This window comes from Cydia splendana, chromosome 10 (assembly GCF_910591565.1).
Source record: "Cydia splendana chromosome 10, ilCydSple1.2, whole genome shotgun sequence".
In the NCBI taxonomy this organism is placed as follows: Eukaryota; Metazoa; Arthropoda; class Insecta; order Lepidoptera; family Tortricidae; genus Cydia; species Cydia splendana.
Window position 1 is genome coordinate 20,976,319 of NC_085969.1, and position 17,795 is coordinate 20,994,113.

At 38.3% G+C, this 17,795-nt stretch overlaps 1 long non-coding RNA gene across 1 annotated transcript in view; it reads right to left on the minus strand.

The window, feature by feature from the left end:
* The window catches only part of LOC134794469 (uncharacterized), a 585,842-nt gene extending 572,894 nt beyond the window's left edge, over positions 1-12,948 (minus strand). Inside the window, exon 1 of the long non-coding RNA XR_010144674.1 lies at positions 12,849-12,948. This is a non-coding gene — a long non-coding RNA (uncharacterized LOC134794469). The remainder of the gene's footprint in view (positions 1-12,848) is intronic.
* Between the last annotated feature and the right edge of the window lie 4,847 nt (positions 12,949-17,795).

Consider the following 17,795-nt stretch of genomic DNA (forward strand, 5'->3'; position numbering starts at 1 on the left):
ACTAGTACCGTGGAGGAGACGACTGATGAATATCAAACACTACACCTAGAGTTTGAGGACCATAATAAGCGCATCTTAGCGGCGGAATCGGAAGTATCAATAATAAAACAAGATTTAGCAACAGCAGTTGGTCGGTTTACATCCTCGGGAAAATCAAACCCGCCGCACAGTGTAAACTGCGTAAGTGAAACGATATCCCAGACCAATAAGCAACCCGATTTGTCTAACTCTTTTTTGTCAACCATACCGCACGATATTCAACCGGAGCTCCCCGCACAACCTATGATGCCATTGAGACAGACGGCGTCTGATACACACACGCCCACAAGAATACCAAGGTTGTCTACGTGCACAAAGGAGGACGGCCCATACAACCATTTCCAGTCGCCGTTACGACGCGGTGTTGACACATCTTGTGTCGACACCGTCTGTTTCGGTCACAATTCCAGTCGCAGAGTCGTCGCCGTGTCGACTCAGTTACCAGAAATGGGGAAGGGTCGACACATGACACAAAGTGACATAAAGTGTGGTCGCCGTGTGCACACATTGTTTCGGGTTTGCGACTACTTTATGCCAAAATCATTCGTTCATTCGTTCATTTTGTTCCTGTCAAATGGAAACTGTCAGATGGAAAAATACTTAAATAAAAATAAGTGACATTAATACGCCATCTCTAAAACGGATTACAAGACGTAATTATATATTGTTTGCATTTATATTACAATAGGACTTAAATTATTATGGGGAATTAAACTGCTCGAGTGATTTGATAAACTAAGTGTAATATAATCAACGCGCCACCATATTGTTTTAGTTTAGCCGGAAATGAAATTGTTTACTTCTCAGTGCCTGTGTTCATGGTATAATAATATACTCCGCCTGGTACTCCATTCCCGTCTTTTCTAGGTCACCTAACTGACACGGGCTTACGTCATCATGCGACAGCGCTATATGATAATATGCGATAGCGCTATATGTAGCGGCCATGTTGTTGTGACGTAGCCCCGTGTCACTCTGGGAATGGAAGACCATGTTTTATTAGACTATGCCTGTGTTCATAACTATATTATTTGAAGCATTTTTAGTACTTCGATGCGTATACTATACTTAAATAACAGAAATAACGCTTTACATACTACGAAACTTGTTAATTATGATGTATAAATATGGTTTAAGGCTGAGAAATATTGCAGTCACAAAGTAGTTGCAATGTTTCGACTTTGTGTCGACTCTGTGTTGACACATGACACGCGCTGTCAAAAGTAATAACAAAGTTACTGGTATGTTACTGGATTTGCAAAATGGCTCCTTGTGTTGATTTGTTTCAGATATTCTCAAAGTGTAAAAATTCCGTGGTCAGAGATGGGCATTAATCGATTAACTGTTTATTCGACTAATTAATGGAATAAAAAAAGTTAATTCTCAAATTTTAATCGCGATTAGTTTAGTCGACCTAACATAGATTGAAATTGAATTAATCTGAATATTAATCGAATAAATTATCGATTAAATCTCGATTGAAAGTTGACAGGGGGCCATTTTTGTACGTAAAAATAATAGAAATGTCTTGCATGCAGATGGTAGCAAAACACTTTGTCATAAAAGTCGAGATGGGTGTCGATATATAGGTTTTAGGGAGTGCCGATTTCGAAAATAATGACCATTTTAGAAATGGCGGCCATGCACTGTGTCATAAAAGTCGTCATGGATGTCGTTTTATACGTTTTAGGGGGCCCCAATTTTGAAAATGATGACCATTTTGGAATCCAAAATGGCGGCCATGCACTATGCCATAAAAGTCGTCATGGGTGTCGTTTTATAGGTTTTAGGGGGCGCAGATTTTGAAAATGATGACCATTTTGGATTCCAAGATGGCGGCCATGCACTATGTCATAAAAGTCGTCATGGATGTCGTTTTATAGGTTTTAGGGGGCCCCGATTTAGAAAATGATGACCATTTTGAAATCCAAAATGGCGGCCATGCACTATGCCATAAAAGTCGTCATGGGTGTCGTTTTATAGGTTTTAGGGGGCGCAGATTTCGATAATGATGACCATTTTGGATTCCAAGATGGCGGACTTGCACTATGTCATAAAAGTCGTCATGGATGTCGTTTTATAGGTTTTAGGGGGCGCAGATTTCGAAAATGATGACCATTTTGAAATCCAAAATGGCGGCCATGCACTATGTCATAAAAGTCGTCATGGGTGTCGTTTTATAGGTTTTGGGGGGCGCAGATTTAGAAAATGATAACCATTTTGGATTCCACTTTTATGACAAAATAAGTAGCCGCCATCTTGGATTATAAAATGATCATCGTTTTCGAATTCTGCACTCCCTAAAACCTATAAATCGACATCCGTGACGACGCAAGTTATCTTTATTTTCAGATCTAACAAATTGCTACAGAATACAAAGGACAAAAAAGAAGCGAGGAGGTAATGAAACAAGCAAAAATACAGATGATTCCTCGACGCAATTGGGTGATTCTTAAATTGTGTCCAGTTTTTTTTTGTCATAATTTTTTTTTATTTCACCAATTACTCTCACAAGTTCCGTGACATTTCGACCTTGTAATTTTTTAAGTAAATGTTTTTGTTTATCTATGAGGATCTCACTAGAATAGTATAATCAAGGTATGTTTATATTTGATGAATGAAATAGTAACGCAAAAAAAAAATATTTGTGTCTTATATTCCTGCCGAAGACTTTTATTTTACCTTTTCCTTCTACACAAGTTTGGCCAAGTAATAAGAATTTAGGGCTCTCAATTTTATTTTGACTTCTACAACAGTAAAGCTACGAGGCCATGTTTGGTATCGTTTTCGTATAAATTCGCAGTGCCAAATTTAGTTAAGGTATCACATTGACACCATTCCGAAGTAAAAACATATAAACTTATTAAAATACTTTCTTTTAAACTCCTCTTCACGCTTAAACTGCTGAACAGTTTTAATTTAAATTTGGTACACATATATTTTGAGTCCCGAGACAGGATATAATAAGTTATCTCAAAAATCATCCTTTAAAGGTGTGAAATGAGGTGTAGGGGGGAATTCAGAATTGACTTCTTGAAGTTAATACTGTTTAAGTTTAGGTTTGAAGTCATGTTTTTTCATCATTTTTAACTAAATCAAAGATGTAGACCATCCCAAATTTCATATAAATCGGTTCAGCGGTTATTGATTTCCCGTACAAATTTCCACGCCACTTTTCACACCTTCAAAAGATGATTTTGGTTATAAGATCTATCCTATGTCCTGTTCCGGGACGCAAACTATTTCTATACCAAATTTCAACGAAATCGGTTCAGCGGTTAAGCGTCAAGAAGAGTATCAAAAAACCGGCCAAGTGCGAGTCGGACTCGCGTATTAAGGGTTCCGTACATTAAGTCCGACTCGCGCTTGACTGCACATTTCTAATAGGTTTTCCTGTCGTCTATAGGTAAAGAACTATTTTGTGTATTCAGACGGACATACATACAGACGCACGAGTGATCCTATAAAGGTTCCGTTTTTTCCTTTTGAGGTACGGAACCCTAAAAAGATTTATTTTTATTTTGTGGTATGGTGTCAATGTGATATCTTAAATGGATTCAGCACCCCAGATTTATACGAAAACGATACCAAACACGGCCTAGCACCTTCACTGATATAGATATATCAAGATAAAATTGAGAGCCCTAAATAAACTTTCAAGAGCGGATATCTCAAAAACTATTCAACATATCGAAAAAATTGACGGAATAAACTTGTAACAAATTAAATTAACTTTCATTTTGTATAAGTGGCCATGTCGCTGAGATGCATAGTTTCCGAGATATAATCGAAAAACGGGAAAATGGGACCTTCAAAGCCCCCTCTCTCCCCCCCGCTCAAGGGCTACGGCCGGGGACTTTTGATATGTTCACCTCCTAACTTGTCAAACCGAGTTACGGAGTCAAAAATTGTGTTCCGACGCATTTCCCTCTACAACTTTTAGAGCATTCGTTGCCTGACCTAAGTAGCTTATTGAATTTCTTTAAAAACTTTTCTGTAAAAGGTTGACGGGTGTTGGGTGTTTATATGGTTTCGGTCGATTATTATCATTTGCATTGCCCATGATGACTTACTAGAATTACGAGCACACGAGACACTAATAGTAGTTTGACAAACCTTGGTTTTCAAGAGGTATTTTATATTGACATTTGCTGTCACAAATTTGCTGTCAGATTTAGTCGCAAACCGCACGCAAAGTGCACACAAATGTGTCGACACCTTGTTACGGAAAAGTGTAGACACGGCGACGACACTTTGTTTCGAAACAATTCTAGACACATTGTGTGGACTCTGTTACGACACATCTGACATTTAGTTACCACTTTGTGATTCTGCGACTGGAATGGTTATATGGGGGGGTAATCGGGGAAAATGCAATCAATAACCGTAGCACCTCGCCACGACGGACAAGTAAACCGCGGTCTCGCCGAACTGTCATAAGAGCGACCGGCGAAGAAGACTCCGATTTAAAGGTGACGGAACCACGTAAATATATCCATGCTTGGAATTTTCACGGAGACACTACAGAGGATAATATTATATCGTATATGAAGAAAAAAATGCCCAGCGATAACTATACTGTTAAGAAACCCAGCCCAGTACACAGTCGACATACTTGTTTCATAATAAGCGTCTCAGCGCGAGAATTTGAGTTCTTCATGTCACCAGCAGTCTGGCCGCGGAACACGGCTTTGCAGGAATGGTTTACAAATGTTAAAAAGCGAAACCAGGGAAAAACGTTTTTTCGTACCAATAACCAAATCCAAGCATAGGACTCATAAATATAGCGTATTCTATCAAAATGTTCGAGGGTTGAAAGGTAAAGTGACCTCGGTAAAAACTGAACTTCATTCGTTCAACGCTGACGTAATTGCACTGACAGAGACACGTCTTGACAACTCGGTTTTCGATTCCGAACTCTTTCCAAGCAACTGGCAAGTGCTGCGCGGAGATCGATGGGGACGCGGCGGCGGCGGCGTACTATTGGCTGTGCGTGCGCCGCTAGTGCTCCGCCAGTTACAGTGTGGAGCCAATAAAGAGGATGAAATAGTCTGTGCTCATATTACAGCTGGTTCAACGCGCTTCATCTGCTGTGTAGTGTATCTACCCCCACGTATTTTGGACTCCAGGTATCACTCTATATTTCAATGCATCGAAAAAATTGTTAATTCATACTCTTTACCAATAATTATACTAGGTGACTTTAATTTATATTCGACAAATACTTCTGTACGCAAAGATTATGAAATGTTTGTATCTGCATGTAATTTATCCCAAGAGAATTATATTGTTAATGGCAATCAGCGTATACTTGATCTGGTACTTGCAACCCCGGCAGTCGCTTCAATCTCGGTATCAGAGAGTACGAGTGGCCTAGTGTCCGAAGAGCTGCATCACAAGCCCCTTGATATATCTATACAAATAAGGTCACGCTTCGCTGCTCAAATAAAGCATACTTCGGAAACCAATAATAGCGAAGCAGTGAGAAATTTTCGTAAAGCCAACTATCCACTTCTTTATTCCCTTCTTTCACAGGTAGACTGGTCAAGGCTATATCTTATAGATAAGTTAGATGAGGCTGTAGATTTTCTATACAATAAGATAAACTAGTGGCTCTGTGAGCTGTAGACCTCGCGAGCAGAGCTTAAAACTGAATAAATGTATGGTTCCGTTGTTTAGAAGAATTTAGAGAATCTAATTTGACCATAAAAACTTAACTATCAATTGCTTAGAAAATTCGGGAATTGGTTTAGATATGCGACCTGTAGAGTAGAACATATGGACATACGAAACAATTTTTGGCTAACAGGCCAATTCAAACTTACACTGATATCAGAAAGACATCTAACTGATGTCATTTAGTTATCGTGCATTTCACTCGTTCTTGTCCGCACATGTATTGGCGCAAGCGAGACGCACGCGATGACTACTAAATAACATGATAAAAATATCATCCCGATGTCAGTGTACGGTCGATGCCCCTTAAGTATCCACGTCGCCATACTAATTGTATAGAAAAGTGGATAGAGTTAGACCAAGAAAAGTCTGCAGAGATTTTGACAGCACACGCAGTGCCAATGTTATTTGTGCCAGTGTCAAAATCTCTGCAGACTTTTCTTGGTCTAACTCTACTTATGTTAGGAAACCAACATTACTTTTGAATTAGCCTGTAAACTGCAACTAAGAAGCTTCGTGCGCGAGTGTGGCCCATAATTTCCGAAATCATTTTTTCTTCGAGGCAATTACTCCGTTCTCATATTTTGCGTTGCCCATAATTTCCCGAAATCATTCATTCTCGGTAGCAATTACTCCGTTCCCATATTTTCCCAATGGTTTTTTTCCGCAATCGCCTATTTTTAATATTTTTAAATTAATCTTTTCCTTATAATTTTCGTTCTTTTAAATATCTAGGATAATATTTTCTTGTTACTGTATGTTAATACTGTAGTAATTATATTTGTTACTTGTAGCTATTTCACATACAACAAATATTAAAAACACTAAAAATAAAACATAATCTAAAAAAATACAAGTAAAAAACCAAACGCTGTCAGCCAATAACTCTAACCTACCTATCTCTGGGAGCAGATTCGTTTTTAGGGTCATCAAAAAAAAATAACCCTAACCTACCTATCTCTGGGAGCAGTTTAGTTTATGAAAAAATGTCCACGAAAAATAAAATAAAGCGAAGAAATTCCACTGGGAAAAAATAAGAACGGAGTAATTGCCTCGAAGAAAAAATGATTTGCGGAAATTATGGGCCATTTTAGCGAGGCGATCCAAATTAAAAGGCTCTAGGATAATGATAGTTAGACTTTGAGCCCAGGAAAGCGCAACGTACGAGCAACCTACAGCTAGTTCCCTGAGCCCAAGGTCGACCACTACCCTAGGCAATGTTAACCCCTGCGATTTATGGATGGTGACCGCCCATGCTAGAACGTAAGTGGAAATTGACTCCTGGAACAGCCATGCCCTTGAACTTAAACCGCTAATAAAATGTTCAAACAAAAACTCAAACTAATACGCTTACCTCGCGCTTCGCGCTCGCTTGATCAATCAGCAATACGATGTTTAAGTGCAAAAAATAAATAAAAATACTTGCATTTACTGGGGATCGAACCGGGTACCTATCCCATATCCTTGCTTGTAAGCGTCTTTCCAACTGCCCTATGATAGCATTTAGATGAGCTGACGAAATTTGGTTACTTATTCTCGAGTAAGAATTTAAATATCTAATCTAAAGAGAATAGAGTGTATAGGGCACGTGCGTGAACTATAGGGGGCAACATAGGAGCCGTCAGATTTTTGGCGTGAGGCGTAAATGTGACGTTTATGCTTCCGATGTAGCCCACAAGATGACAGAACCAGGCGTGTCTCACTCCGCGATTTCGTCGCTTTGCTACAGGTAGCTAAAAGTACATCCGTTCGGCCCCAATTTTGGGGTTTGCCATAAGCCGCGCGTGGCGCTGTCGCCACTAGCGGCCATATCTGTGCTGATCGTAACAGACGCGTTTTGTTAGACAGTGAGTCTTCTGTACTTAGTACTATTATTTATTCTGTGACAGAATATGCATAAGGAAACGTACCTACAAGAACGGTAGATGGTAGAACTTGTTTTGGCAATGTACATGTTTCCGATTCAGGCCACAAGATGGCAGACCCTCCAACGCACACGGTCCCTATATGTAGTAGAGGGTTATTGTCATACTAAATTTTGTAGTCACAGTAAATTTACTGCCATCTTTCGATACAGGATTAAAATGAAAATGAAAAAAAAAATATCAATAAATGTATACATGTATGGCTAAAAGGTTTTTTTTATTTTTAGAACGCCATATGATTTTGTCCCATGTTCTTTTACTGATATGAGTAAAAATTGTTAAATATAAAATGGTGTCGCCATCTAGACGAGCATAGGGCAAAGGTATGGCGCCGTATATTCAAGAATCAAATTTTCTTTAAAGCGCAAATAGCCATCATCTCTTGCAAAAAATAAACGAATACGCTTAGCCCGCGCTTGATAAATAAAAAATACGATTTTTTTCATTTTTTCAAAATAAAAAACAACAATTGATACGAAATTTAAGTATAAAAAAATACAAAAAGTTATGAAGCAGCATACAATTACTGGGGATGGAACCAGGGACCTCCCTATGCAAACAAAAAAGTGAACGTTTGCTAAATGCGCCATGATAGTTCTTACTAAAGCTGACGAAATTTAGCTACTCATTCTCAAGTAAAAACTAAATATCTAAATACCGTCGGAACCAGCGTTACAAATTTTCTGAATTTTTGGCCATTTAATCTATAAACATATATCAAAAAGAAAAACCTCTTATCATATCGATACGACTATTTGTTTAGGCGACAGGTATCACGACCCCGCCATTTTTAAAAATTTCCAAAAACCGGATTGACAAAAAAATTTTATTTAGTCATAGAATCTGGTCACAAAATTTCATGAGAATCGGTTAAGAATTGCGACCTGTATAGGAGAACATCCGGAAATACAAAACTAAATATCTAAATACCGCCTAAACCAGCGATAATTTTTTTCTGCATTTTTTGCTATTAACTCTGTAAACATGTCTCAAAAAGAAAAAACTCTTATGATATCGATACGACTATTTGTTTAGGCGCCAGGTATCACGACTTCGCCATTTTTAAAAATTTCCAAAAACCGGATTGACAAAAAAATTTTATTTAGTCATAAAATTCGGTCACAAAATTTCACGAGAATCGGTTAAGAATTGCGACCTGTAGAGGAGAACATCCGGACATACGAAAGCAAAATGCCCGAGTCAAAACGTAGACCTTCGCTTCGCTTCGGTCAATGATATAATTGAGACAGCAGTTCCGCTTAAGAGAAAAGATACAAGTGCCACAAAGTACCCCAAATGGTTTTCAGCTGATTTAATTTATTACATCAACTTGAAAAATAGTTACCATAAGTTATACAAAATTACTAGGAATCAACAATATTATGCATTTTTCTATTATTATAGGAAACTTGTTAAAACAATGTCTGAGGAAGCTATGAGTAATTATCGAGATATTATACAATCAAACATCACACGCGACCCGAGTTCCTTTTGGTCGTACGTAAAGATGAATCGCGAGGGTCAGGAGCCAGCTGTATTCGGCGACTTGTCCCCGCGACAAGTGGCGGACTCATTTGCTAAGTTTTTTCAGAGCGTCTTCCTCGATAAGCCGCCTACCCTAGACGCTAAAGAAGCGATGGAGTCCTCTAATAAAGCTGCCGTGGGCTCAACCCATGTGCATATTGAGCATATCCATTTAAGTGAAGTCCGCGCGGTTTTGAAGAAACTCGCGTCCAAATTCACTCAGGGACCAGACCGTGTCCCGCAGGTTATTGTCAAGGACTGCCACGAGATCTTTGCAGCACCCCTTCATTATATTTTTAATCTCTCAATCAAACAAGGGCAATACCCTTCCCTTTGGAAAACCTCAAAAGTAATACCCATTCATAAGAGTGGTTCTAAATCCGAAATAAAAAACTATAGACCAGTGGCAGTCTTGTGTGTATTTGGCAAGGTATTTGAAGCGGTAATATATGCAAGGCTATTCAATCAGCTAAAGGGAGAATTTTGTGATGAACAACACGGTTTTTTACCACAAAGGTCAACCACGTCCAACCTAATGAATATCACTACATTTATAGCGAATAATCTGGAAGTTCACAAGCAGGTTGACGTAGCGTACTTTGATTTTCAAAAGGCGTTTGATCGGGTTGATAACGGAATACTATTGAACAAACTGGCTCAATGTGGTCTGTCGTTGAAGCTTCTTGGTTTCATGGCTGACTACATGTCAAAACGGATGCAATTTGTGCAATATCAAGGATGCAAGTCTAAACATTATCAAGTAACATCTGGCATAGGTCAAGGAAGCAATCTCGGGCCTTTATTATTTTTAATATTAATAAATGATCTTCCGGCACAAATATCTCATTCCTTTTGTCTAATCTTTGCCGATGATGTAAAACTGGCTTATCCTGTTGACGACTTGCGGGATACGGCTGTACTTCAGGTTGATATAAATCGAGTACACCAATGGGGCATAAAAAATAGTCTCGCGCTTAACATTCCAAAGTGCTCTATAATCTCATATACACGGTCAAAATCTCCATACCACAATGATTATCACATAGCGGGTGAAAAGATAAGGCGAGCTGCCTTAGTAAAAGACTTGGGCACTTGGTTTGATCCACAGATGACATTTCATCACCAGGTTCTTCAAACCTGCAAAGAGGCCCAAAAACGTATGGGTTTTGTTAAGCGGCAGACCAAGCACTTTTCAAGTGGACGGACTCTGGATCTGTTGTACTATTCATATGTTAGAAGCAAACTAGATTGTAACGCCATTGTATGGAACCCTCATGAAGACAAATATGTCCTAACAGTCGAAAAAGTACAAAAATCCTTCGCGAGATACTTGTTTAAGAAAATGTATTTTTACTATCCGTATTTGTATCCAACCCCGTACGTATTGGGTATGGTGGGATACCAGACACTCGAAGCTCGAAGAAATGTAGCCTTGGTACGATTCTTGATTCGTTTACTACGAGGCCAGACAAATAACAGCTACCTCTTAGCGCAGGTATCTTTCAACGTTCCACCTGTTTCAAGGCACAATCTCCGTCCTCGTAAACTACCCTTACTCAACCTCCCAAACACCAGTACCAAGTCGAATTCCCACTCACCTCTCTACCGAGCTCTAAAGCTTATTAACGCCATATTGGCCCAAGACGATTCATTGGACTTATTTTCGACTCCTGAACCGAGATTCTTAGCCACAGCCGGGCGCTACCTCGAGGCTATAGTCGCCCCGAGCACCATTAGTACTGATTAGATAATAATATTATTTAAGTTATGACATACTGTTTTTTTTTTTCGTTAATAATTTATTAATTATTATAGTTATGTATAATTCAATTTAATGCTTATATTCCTATGTGTCATGTTTGGTGTATACTGTAAGTGACATTATAATAAATAAATAAATATAAATAAATATAAATAAATATAAATAAATATAAATCATTAAAATAATTAAAGTACTTAATGCTTTTTGATTTATATCTAATAATATGGAAACTTTTTTGAGTTTACGCCATCTACACGTGTCTATACGTACATATGTGCGTGTAGACATGTGAAGATGGCGTAAACTCAAAAAAGTTTCCAATTCATGTTGTGCTTAATGTGCTTCTCAAAAGGTTTTTAGTGACATTTATTCCTTTCCTTGAGCTATCGCATAATTCGCCATCAATCATAATCCTTAAAGGTGTTTTACATAAAACATTTTACAATTTTACAAGCTTCCTTTAATAACTTCGTTTGTACGGCAGCTGTCTACGAGATCAACTTTTGCTATTTCCATTTTAATCTGCCTTTCAGGGTAAATATCAAAAATTTCTACATTGTTAACGAAAAGAATAATTTGATTAAAATACTCCATGAATTTCGGAGCTGACAGGTTATTTGACATAAAATATTATTTGCTCGTTCGCACGACATGACACAGCTTTTATCATTTATCGCTTTGGATGTAACATGTAATAAAAGTGAGTCACGTGTTGACAAATATTTAATGAATGAGATGCGTGAAGTGATCCGACACAAAGTTGTGCCTTTGGTAAAGGATTGGTGACATGTTGAATTTTATTAGTTTTATTACTCGCCTAGTGTAGATAAATGAATAGAAAATGAGCCAATATTCAAAATAGTAAAAAGTATGCGGTAATAAAATAATAATATCTGGGAAACCAAGCTTTGCTCGAAAAACATATAAAAACTCAAAAATGCGCGTTTTCCCAGAGATAAGACCTAGCTAGATCGATTTTTCGGCCCCGAAAACCCCCATATACCAAATTTCATCGAAATCGTTAGAGCCGTTTCCGAGATACATATATAAATAAATAAATATACAAGAATTGCTCGTTTAAAGGTATTATAGATAAAGAAAATAAATTAAAGTAACTTCGATTCAATGGGCGTGACTTTTGGCGACGGGTTCGTGAGACCGCTAAGACCAATCCGATAAGATTTTCGTCCTTTCCTGCTGACATTACTCTAAAACAGGGTAAATAGGTAAACGTCCTCAGTTTTCCCGACCTCTTTCCAACCTTACACATCCAACAACACAGTCATTCTTCCAAACACCCCGCTGGGAGCGTAATCGGCTCGTCGGGATGAAATGAGATTTTTTAGTGCTCGGAACGCTCCAAACTGACGGTTTATGCGATCGGGCGATCCTTCATTTAAACAGGGCCTAGAAAAACACGATTTTCAACAAGAAAATTCTTTGAAAAGTTTTGGAGCAACGCTGTGCAACACGTTAACATTAGGCAACTTACTGTTGCACAATGTTGCACCGCAGTTGCTCTACAAGTCTACATAGGCAGCATCCTTATATGTATAAAGAAAGTGACACCGCTTGCGTTGAAAAAAAATGAATCGACTGAACATTTAGCAAAATCAACTCATTAGTTTAGACGCTGCAGTGGAACACACTACTCAAACATGCCCACACTTAATAGTTAGGTAATATTGTCTGCAAGAAATACAACTTTTATTACTCAACCTGTGTAAGACCCCATTTTAGTCGAACTACGAGTACCTATATGCCAATCTTAGCCTGTACAGTCAGCATCGAAAGTAACAGATCCGACTACGCGTCAAAAATATCTACCTTCTCTAATAACTTAACAAAAGGAGATATATCTCTATAAAATTATGTAGAACAATAAGACTGAGACAGAGACTTTACAATGCGAACTGTAGAACTTAATAGGGGCCCATTTCTCGAACGGTATTAGTCTAATATTATTAGTGTGTTGCCATGGTAACCCATACGACTTGACAGTTCGTGAACTAATACTATTAGGGTCTCCCCAGATATATCGACGCGCATTCGGCAAAATCCGATAGGAAACAGCTTTATGTCCGCGCAATAAGCGCGAAAAAGCCGTCGACACGTCGGCAGGCGCCGGCCGATGCGAGCCGAGCCGAACAACGACTTTTTCGCTCTTATTGCGTAGACATAAAGCTTTTTCCTATCGGGTTTTGCCGATTCCGCGTCGACATATTTGGGGGAACCCTTAGTCTAATACCGTTCGTTCGAGAAATGAGCCCCTAACTTGCATGGAAAAAATCCAGCGAAGGCAGCATGCTGGTCGCGTTTTTATCGCGATATATATATTATATATACTTAGTTAGAACGTGACAATTGGTGACAGGTGACAGGCGATAAAAACGCGACCATGCTATATGTTTGAAGCGTTGTTTCCGTCCACTACTATTGGTGCTGATTGTACAACAAAGTCCTGAGGCAGTATATAAATGAGGTGCGACCGCGGGCCGACCTTTGACCCAGTTCAGGTAGAACTGAAGGCAATTTACACAAAACCCGACCATTATTAAGTTGTTGGAGGTAGTTACGAATACATGTGTACAGTTATATGCTGCCGTATAAGGGTCGGCGCGAGAGTTGAGGTGTATATGATAGTCTCATGAGTTCCAGAAGCAATTGTTAGCTGAAATTAATACATATAAACACGTCAGTAGGTGTTGCAAATGTAATGAAAGAAATCTATCACAAAACAAACAATAGTAGTAGTAGTAGTAGTAGTAATCACTTTATTGTACACAACACAGGTTTACATAATATTTACAGATATAAAGGTACAAAGGCGAACTTATCCCTGTAAGGGATCTCTTCCAGCTAACCTTCGAGTAGATGAGGGGAGAATTCAAATTAGATAGACAAACTTACGGAATGCACAGTAACATTTTAAAAGTAAACTAACCAAAACGTCCAAAAGTAAATAAAATACATAAATAATATTATAAAATAAAATACATGCTACATACATAAATACTAAACATATATTACATATAATATAATTATTATCACTATTCGACGAACTATGCATTCTTGTGGTACACTTTACGGAAAAACTACTGCACTGTTAGGTTTGAAACTTGACATAGTAATGTAAATTCATGTCTAGATGTGTTATCAAACATAAAAATATAATTTTATAAACCTAAAAAAATTAAATAAAGTAATAACACTTTGTATTACTACTAGCGCCATCTGTTGGCAAAATAATGAATTATCTACTTCTCTAACAGATGGCGTTACTAGTAAAAAAATAAATAAATATTGGACATACAAATTGACTAAGCCCCAAAGTAATCTCAAGGAGGCTTGTGTTGTGGGTACTCATAGACCGGGAGATAGTGACACATTTTACTGGGTCATTTGTACCAGTATGGCGGTTCGTCAGGGGTCTAAGCATGTAATGAAGGAAAGAAAATGCTATGACCATAGCGCTGGTACCGGCGGCCCAATCGCGTGGGCGTTAGTCGAACGTGTCGGATAAAATACGAGTGTCGAACGATTTGTACCACAAAAATCCTCGTATTATTCGATAGTCCATAAAAAAGAAGTAGGCGGTAGCGTAATGCCATACTTCTCCGGTGTGACTTACAGCCCGCCATACTGAGGCGAACACGTTAATTAAAAAAAAACAATTCAACCATTTGTACCAAGCTAATTTTTGCACAGGTGATCATCGTCGAGCAGCCATTCATGGACATCACCATGCCATACTTTTCGGATGGTTCCAAATGCCCGCCATACCGCCGCAAGGAAGTTAATTGTTTTTTTTTTGCTAAACGATTTGTACCAGTATTGCATTTAAATTTTTGGAGAGTATTTGATAAAATGTGACCGTTATTATAATTGCCATACTTATAGTAGGGGGAAAAAGTGCTGCCATACTTGAAAAACTTATTTAATCGACACGTTTCAAAAATACGACTATACAATACGTAAAATAATTTTTTACAGCATGGCATCATCATATTCTGTTTGATTGGATACAATTATACCTAAAAATAAATTATTCCGGATTATAACTACGGGGCGGACGACTGTGAGACTTAAGCCAAGACTTAAAAAAAAAATTTGACGATTTGTACCAGTATGGCATTTGGATTTTTGGAAATTAGATGATGCAATGTGACCATTATTGTATTTGCCATACTTCTAATAGGGGGAAAAAGGGGCACCATACTTGAAAAAGTTGATATTTCGACGGGTTTTCAAAGTACAAGACATAAAATCATTTGTTACAGTATGGCATCTTTGTATCCGGATCGTTTGGGTAAAATTCTACCTAAAAAAAAATATCCCATATCTACTGTTACCATGGGGCGGAAGATTGTCACACTCAAGCATGTTGTTTAGACCTGAACTTAGAGGATATAACCAACGGAGACGCCATGTCTATAATTTTCGGTACAAAATAGTCTGCCGTTTTTTGCGGGGGAGGGGCACATCAAATGTATACGTAACGCCAACATAGCCATGTCAGATAAACGTCATTCCATAGATATGGTTGACAAGTCGTTGACCATTGGCCGCCTTTTTTCGACAGAGGGGAACCTGTTAATGACCACTCCGTTGGTTATATTCTCTAAGGACCTGAAGTATTACCAATTCAATACGAACTTTTCTACCTCAAAATAGTTATAATTCAATATTAATTCATGGGACAGCTTTTTAGAAGACTGATTATTTAAAATAAGCATTTAAATATTGTATTTTTAATTAGTAGTAATTTATTTACTTATGTGCATTCTTCCGCCGATAAATATATTTACTATTAATAAAACGTTTCATTTTACTGGCAACACAGTGGTAGATTTGATGTAATTTAATGGTGAATGGAGGTTTACAGCACGATGAGCCGAGATCTCTATGATTCGAGAAATCGTTCGAGCGGTGGTAGCCGTACAATATTATTCAACATAATATATAGTTATAAGACAAGATTGCCGCCACCTACGTCTTTGAAATTTTGGATTTATATTCGGTAAAACTTAAACTTTCAGGAAAAATTAGTGCCATACTGGTACAAATCGTCAAAAATACGAATAAAATCTTACAATAAAAAAAAAATATTGTGCACATTTGCCACCTCCTACATACAGGTATGGCATTATGAGATTTCTATTTATGATCACACAGAAAGTGTTGAAAAAAAAATTCAAGATGGTACAAATCGTTTAGCAATAAAAAAAAAATTAACTCCCTTGCGGTGGTATGGCGGGCATTTGGAACCATCCGAAAAGTATGGCATGGTGATGTCCATGAATGGCTGCTCGACGATGATCACCTGTGCAAAAATTAGCTTGGTACAAATGGTTGAATTGTTTTTTTTTAATTAACGTGTTCGCCTCAGTATGGCGGGCTGTAAGTCACACCGGAGAAGTATGGCATTACGCTACCGCCTACTTCTTTTTTATGGACTATCGAATAATACGAGGATTTTTGTGGTACAAATCGTTCGACACTCGTATTTTATCCGACACGTTCGACTAACGCCCACGCGATTGGGCCGCCGGTACCAGCGCTATGGTCATAGCATTTTCTTTCCTTCATTACATGCTTAGACCCCTGACGAACCGCCATACTGGTACAAATGACCCAGTAAAATGTGTCACTATCTCCCGGTCTATCAGACAACGATACCTATGTGGTGTTTTCAATTTCAATAATGTCGATGGCGCTTACGCCATTAACAACGATGAATACAAAAGTGGGTTAAAATTTTGGATTCAGACCCACCTCGCTTCGCTTGGTTTGACTCCCAATTTAGCAATTAAGTTTCTGTGAATACCTACTAGAACAATCAATCTTGCTGTATACCTATTCACTGCGGAGGTCAATTTTGGTTTTGTGACGCTGATGAACTGATCAATCATGTTGTGTTAGCAAACTTAAATCAGGGTATTTTCAGTTCGAGAAACAGTTTTGGCGCCTTTAATTTATTACGTAAGACGATTTTGGGGTGGAGGGGGGTCGAACATATCTTATTTTTTCTTACATGAGGGAGGGAGGGGGTTTTCATAGTTCTTACGTAAGATCACACAGATGCGACTTTTTATTTAATTTCTATGAAATTATGACGTTTAAAATAAATAATAATAATACTTCCACACTATGCTATCAAACACGGTGCAGAGTTAGCTTAAACGAGCTCAAGTACCTTTGTACAGGCACATATATCACAATCAAAAATTTTTTTTTTTTGAAAAATAAGCACTAATACAATCCAAACGTGTAGGTACTCAATTTTTCCTTTAGATTCTTATGTAATATATGGTAATATAGGGGAATGGGGGAAGGAGGGGGTCAGCCTATTCTTATTATTTCTTACATAGTGGAGGGAGGGGGTCAAAAACTGTCAAAAATTGTCTTACGTAATTAATGAATGGCGCCTTTAGTGTTACTATTGCTTGGAACTTCTAAAATTATAAATAAAGATAAGCATATTAATACAAACTTCAGTGACTTAGGGCCGACACACGACTGCAACTTGTATGGGAACTACACGCCGACTGCACGCCAATTGCAACGACGGCGTGCAGTTCAACAAAATGACCCAGAACCCTGGCAGTTCCTAGTGGAACTCAGGTTTGGTGCAACTAAGGCACATTATGTTTTGGTCATCCGACTCATCTTGATGAGCACTTAGGAGAGTTAGTTCCCAAGATAGAGGTGATGCTGAACCCTGGCAGTACCTAGTGGAGCTCGGGTTTGGTGCAACATAGACACACGCTGTTGGTCATCCGACTCGTTTTGATGAGCAATTGGGAGAGCAGTACCCAAGATAAAGCGGATCTGAACCCTGGCAGGGTACTGCCATTGTTCCATTAGGT